The sequence below is a fragment of the Phaseolus vulgaris genome, chromosome 8 (genome assembly GCF_000499845.2).
Source record: "Phaseolus vulgaris cultivar G19833 chromosome 8, P. vulgaris v2.0, whole genome shotgun sequence".
In the NCBI taxonomy this organism is placed as follows: Eukaryota; Viridiplantae; Streptophyta; class Magnoliopsida; order Fabales; family Fabaceae; genus Phaseolus; species Phaseolus vulgaris.
In genome coordinates, this window is record NC_023752.2 from 44,287,585 (window position 1) to 44,294,517 (window position 6,933).

Here is a 6,933-nt window from a genome sequence, read left to right on the forward strand (position 1 = left end):
GAGGAGAAAGTAGAAACAGAAGAGGAATTAAAAGGTTGAGTTTAATAAGAATAGAAATTTCAAAGGGGAGCAGTTTTGAATTTAAAGAAATATAAGAATATAGTAACTAAGGATTTGTCCATATGGCATATGCAATATAGTTTTTGCATTATGCTAAAACTCATAGGCTAAGATAATCACAATATGATAAATGAAATGAAACTTAGGTTAAGTAAGTTAGAAGATTTTCCTAAAGGATAATGGTGCCTCACTTTCTGTGTGTCTTTCCTAATCTAATGCACGTATAGGGTGAAGTTTTGATGGTTTGTCTAGTCAATTTTGTTTAGTCGGTGAAGCTTTTCTCTATTGGTCCCTCCCATTGTGATCCCAATGTGGCAACCTATAATGGTCCTACCCATAATGCATCCCATTTTAATTTTCATGGTCACGAAAATGACTTTCCATTACTTTGCCAACATCATACTAATTGCAAAGGCCTAATTGAATATGATAAATGCAATTAGGTTTTAAGATTTTCGATCAAAATAATTAGTAATATATATTCTATAACAAAATAGATATTTTAATTTTACATACCCATTTGTTAGTACAAGTGATAGTTGTTTGTAATTCTTAACCTAATTATTTAGTGATGATGTCCCTTTTAAAAATCATGGAAAGAAACACTCACATTATATGGCCCAAATGGTATTAATAGTTATTTCTAACTATGAATATCATAAGATATTTTTAATTCTATAAAAGACAATATTTTTAATTGAATCACAAATACTCACAAAATGATGAAACTAGATCTTTAGTCTGAATAGACAAAGATCAAACCTAAGAACTAATTTTTTTTTTAAAGATGTAGCAATTGAATAAAAATCAATTTGAATTTTATTTTGAAGAATGAAGTAACAAGACATTTTGGCACCATCAAGACAAGCCCTATAGCACAATGTTATAGGGCCCTAGTGCTTAATTTGTTTCCCACTATGGGTACCTAACATGGGGTTTTTTTTGCAGTGCCGTATGGAATGGAACACTCAAATGTTTTTCTCATTTACAGCTAGCCTGTACTACATGTCCATGCCACAACAACTAGAAAAAAAAAAAACATAGCAAAAAAGAATTACAAGAACCTCATTCCCAAGTCCTCAAAGCATGCAAAGCACTCTCTTTTTTTAACTTTCATGTATCTAAAGCACATTTTCAAAAGATCAATCAACAAAGCTATCTTTGACTCTACCTTCTTCTTCTTAGTAGTGGTGTTGTACTATATATGTTGTTAAAAACTTCACATCCACACTTAGTAGTAGTAAGTAGTAACCACAAAAGGGAGAGAGAGAGAGAGAGAGAAAAAAAGCAAGTGTTTTTGGTACATGTCACTTTCTTTTTACCCCTTTATTCCACGGTCTTTCTCTTTGTCAATGATCTCATCCAACCCTTTCTAACCTTCACTCCTTCAACCTTGTTGCCAACATGGCCCACACCACCCTTACTGGACCTCTTCCATTGGATGAAATGGACCAAACGGCCCATACGCTTTCTCCATCTAAACGCGTTATTTGACTTTCCATGCTCTATCACACTCTTGTTCTCCTTTGCTTCCTTCTCTAGGAACTTGCCCTCTACACATACCTTATTAGACATGTTAGAGAGGGTGCTCTTTTCCCATGAAGCCACTCCATTTTCTTCAAACTTTATTGAGATGAATGACTCTGAAAAGTTCAACCAATTCCACATTGTCAATATAATAACTTGAAGATACCATCCAACACACCCACATAAAAAACATTTGTTATTCTTCACTACAAGTTCTACAGAAGAAACATGCTTAGTTTAGGTTTAAACTTTAAATTATGTAGTTCTATTGCACATAAGACAAATTAACATGTTTTAAAGCTTGATGCACATAATAGAATAACAAACAAAAGCAGTCAATGGAATAGATACATAAATTTGCTTTAAATTAACATAATACACGTACACACACCACCAACTCATGCATCTATATGATGAATTTTTGCCCAAGTTAGAAGGGGGTTCGTAATCGAATTTTTAGTTGGCGCAATTTTTCTTGAAACTGTTTTAGACACTGACATATGATCATCAACAACAGCATCGCATATGTCAGAAACATGAATGACATCTTGCCAAATAATTTGTTTTGTAAGTTGTAACTCAACTCCCCAGCAAATCTATAACCTCAAACAAAACATATTTTAGGTGTTATAGTTCTCTTGTCGCTTGCACATGACTTCCACAAGCCACGCCAGGAAGAAGAATTGAAGAAGGATCAATAAAGATTGAACATTTTGAAAAGCTTCACCTTATGGTGTGTTGGCACTCTTATCAGCTACCTCTTTTACCTTAATTTCATCGTCATCATAATCTAATCTTGCACATGAAGATACACACACATGCACATGCTATGCTATGCTAAGTCTTCATGGATTAATAGCAATGTTTCACCCACCATGTGTGCACATTGAACAAGGTAAAGGAAAATGAGATGAAAGAAGATAAAAACCACCAACAGTGATATAGCACTTACAAATTTAACTACCCCCACAGAAGATAAATCTTCCCTTTTTATATAAAAATTATAAAGTATAGAGGGAGATCAAAAAGAAAAAAGGGTAATAAAATTTGACAATAGCAATATGAAGCAATGTGTAAAATAAGGTCTTTCCTTCTGGGCTGGGAGAGGCATCATCTTGGTCATAGTAGTGAGATTTGAATTGGTGGCGAGTGAAGAGAGAACCAAAAGCAAAGATCTTGTGAATAGAAGTTGAAGGCTTCCTCTGAGTGGAACTTTGAAGCCTGTGATGGTGATGATGATGGTGAAGGTCTTGTTTTGCAGCCAGTATGAGGAGCCTCTCATTCAAGCACAAGGGGCACACACCAACAACTACTTGTTTCGGGTGGAAAGAGCAGCATGTTTTTTCCTCCTTGTAAGCATTCCTATTCATGTTTTGGCTCAATTCACAATAAGAAGAAAGGGAAGAAGAAGAAGAAGAATGATGGAGGAAAAAAAATGAAAAGGCAATCCCAATGTGATGTGAACTACTAATTAATTAAAAGAAATGTAGTGTGAGGTATTCTTAAGAATATATATAGGTGGGAAACCAAATGAAAAATCATGAGCATGGACCCAGCGATGTAAGACCCTAGACAGTATTGTTTGAAAACATTGTAAATTTATACTTTAAAAAGAAGAAATAAAAGAGAAATAAGAAGTGTTTCAAGATTTATTGTGGATCGGAAATAAGGAAATTTCATGTATATATTTTAAAGAAAAAAAATAAGAAAAATAAGAAATATTTTATAATATATAAGGTGAAATAATTCAATTTTATAAAATTGAATTTTGAAATTCACTTTTTAATAATAAAAAAATAGAAAAGTATTAATTAAAAGAATTGGTGAAATAATAAAAGTAAGGAATAGTAAACATTTTGGAGTAAAATATTGCTTGTACAATCTTGTAGGGTACATATTTTCAATGTAGAGTAATGATCAATATGGAATTAATATGGATATATACTGCAGCTAAAGAGATTATAGCTGAGATAGATTCATAAAACTTCCCCACAACCTCACTCCATAGGCTTTTTGTCTTAGAAGTTGTATGGCTTATAGAGTATTGTTTTTGTAGGAATAAAGTTTGGTAGGAATAAAGTGCTCAGTGATCGGAGTTAGGTGAATAGGTGTGGATAGGTCAGTTTGATTGTTGGGCCTATAAAGTGGGTTATGAGTTTGATCCAGTTATACTAGTAAGTCTGTTGGAGAATAATTAACATAATATTTTTATACACTAATATAAGGTTATTTAGTAAAAGATATTTCTTAATCTAAAGGGTGTGTGTTAGTGCACGTAGTGGTTAAGCCACGTAAGTATATTTTAACCTAAGTGTGCGTTTTAGGGCACGTAATGGTTACGTAGCATGCATCGTGGAAAGACAACGTTGCACCATGAGTAAGGGTGTCCACGTAAACAAAGAATTTACTGTTGGTAGCGCCTAAGATGGTGCCTGTTGGCTGGTGGTTTTTCTGTTGTTATTTTATTATTTTATGCTTTCGGTTGAGATTATATTCTCGTGGGTGAAAGTTGTTAAACGAGTAAGCTATAAAAGGGGTTTGAGACCTAGGCAAATGTACGTTGTTTTTGAGACTGAAATTGAACACTTATTTAATTTTAGTAAGTTCTTATTGACTTGATTGTTAGAGTGTGATCAATAGGTAGAGCCCCCTCTGTCTTAACATAGCCATGTACCAGTGCAACAAGATGTATAACAGATTCCAGAGGAGATAGACTGAAGCTAGAGCTTGTCACCAGAGTCAAACGGTGAGAACATTTGGCGCCCACCGTGGGTCTCGATAAAACTTTATCCCATCCACAATTGTGTTTGAGTTTTCCAGTGATATAAGGAACACTAGGCAAGCACCGCTGAGATCTGAAGGGAACGACGCCCTCACCCTACAATAGCTCATGGACACTGTGAAAGCTCTCTAAGAAGCCAACGAGCAGTACAGGCGAGAGTAGAAGTGGATCCAACAAGAGGCCAAAGCCGAGCAGGAAAGGCTAATGGCAGAAGCCAAAGCCGAGCAGGAAAGGCTAATGGCAGAGGTTAAAGCCGAACAAGAAAAGCTTATTGCAGAAGCTCGAGCTGAGCAAGTGCTTAGGCAAGATCAACTAACGGTGGAGATAGATGCTTCATGAGCAAACAGTGAGGAATCACACAAGGCCAATGAGAAATTGCGCAAGAATCTACAACAACTTGATCAACGCTCTATAAGGGAGCGAAGTTTGAATGTGCCCCCTAGAGCTCGTCCCAAGCCATTCTTGCAGGAAATCATGGATGTGCTTGTGCTGCCATACTACATCACACCTAAGATCGTTTTCACGGGAGTAGAAGACTCTAAAAACCATCTTACGACGTTCAATGCCCAAATGATTATTTTCGGGGGAATAAATGTTATCCATTGCAAGATGTTCATGGGTACATTCACAGACACAACCCTGTAGTGGTTTAGTGGGCTTCCTTGATGGCCACATCATCTCCTTCGACCAGTTTTCCAAGTTGTTCAGGGAACAATTCTTTGTCAACCAGGCAAATCCTCTGATTCTATATGAACTTTTCAACGTGAAACAGAGGCGTGGAAAAGTTGAGGTTCCCTCAAAAGCCTGACAGGAATCTGGGGCCACGAAAGGAGGTTTGGTTTTGAATTCCACAAGGGATTTGGGCATGACGTTGAGCGTTGTATAACTTTGGGTTACCAATTGGTAGGTTTGGTGAAGGACAAATTCTTGAAGGAATACCTTGAGACGAACCAGGAGAACCCCAAGGGAGAGGTTGCTCCCAGGGACCAAGCACATGAGATACCAATCCATAGGGAGATGAAAACCATCTCGGGAGGATTTGTTGGAGGAGGGAGCTCTGCTTCCAAGGGTAAGCGATATGCGAGAGCAATGATGACCGTGGAGGCAAGGATACCCGACCATCCACCAGAGTCCGCTCTCTATTTTACGAGCTTTGACCTAGAGGACGTGGTTCCTCGTGAGGATGATCCAATGGTGATATCTGTTGTCATCGTGGGAAGGAAGGTACACCAAATTCTCATTTACTAGGGAGCTCAGCTGATGTGGTGTTCTGGTCAACATTCAACAATTTGCAGTTATCCCCCAACCAGCTAAAGTCGTACGATGGTTGCTTGTTTGGCTTTCCGGGATATCAGGTGGAAGAGCGGGGATACATCGAGCTGATGACGACTTTTTCTAATGGCACCCCAGCTCAGAAGATTAACGTCAGATACATTGTGGTTAATGCCTCTTCAACTTACTATTTGCTTTTGGGGAGACCTTCTTTGAACAGGTTAGGTGCGGTGTCTTCAACGAGGCACATGCAAATGAATTTGCCTTCGCTTGATGGATGAGTGATCACCATCAAGTTTGATCAGAAGACAACGAGAAAGTGCAACTAGAAAGTTCTACGAGAGTAGCTTGAAAAGTAAAAGGGCGTACTCAATCATTGTTCAGGCGGGAGAGCCAGAAGATATTGTGCAAGATGGAGTCGTCAACAAGAGGCAACCTGGACCTACTGGTGAGGTTCTGGAAAAGGAAATAAGAGGGAAGAAGTTCAAGCTTGACATGTCTATATGTCAAGAGTTGTAGGACAAGATAACCGATGTGATATCGAAGCACATGGATGCTTTCGCTTGGTCATCCGCGAACATGCCTAGGATAAACCCAAATTTCTTATGCCATAGGCTTATTGTGGATGAGAAGGTCAGGCCGGTAGTCCAGAGGAGGAGGAAGTTCAATGAGGAAAGGCACCTAATCATTAGGGAAGAAACGCAAAAGCTTCTGAATGCTAGCCACATAAGGGAAATCCAATACCTTGAGTGGTTGGAAAATGTGGTGTTGGTGTAGAAGGCTAATGGGAAGTGGAGGATGTGCATTGAATTTATAGACCTGAACAAGACCTGTCCCAAGGATTATTACCCATTCCCAAGTATAGATTCCTTGGTGGACAACGCCTTGGGTTGTCGACTGTTAAGCTTCTTGGACGCGTTCTCGGGGTACAACCAAATCTGTATGCACTCTAGAGACGAGAGTATGACTGCTTTCATGGCCGAGTTCGCTAGCTACTATTATAAGGTCATGCCCTTTGGCCTTAAGAATGCTGACACCACTTACCAAATATTGATGAACCGGATTCTCACCCCAATGATTGGGCGAAATGTGCAAGCATATGTAGATGACATGGTCATCACATCAGAGGAGAAAGATCAACACATTTATGATTTAGAGGATCTATTTGCAATAATAGCTAAGTAAACACAGAGAAGTGTGTGTTCGGGGTGGAAGTTGGGAAGTTCCTTGGATTTTTGATCACTGAAAGGGGGATAAAGGCGAACCCCGACAAATGTGCTGAAATCATAGGG

General features: G+C 38.2%; 1 pseudogene; it reads right to left on the reverse strand.

Annotated features, from left to right (window-relative positions):
- Positions 1–1,041: 1,041 nt before the first annotated feature.
- Positions 1,042–3,070, reverse strand: LOC137825203 (uncharacterized; annotated as a pseudogene).
- Between the last annotated feature and the right edge of the window lie 3,863 nt (positions 3,071–6,933).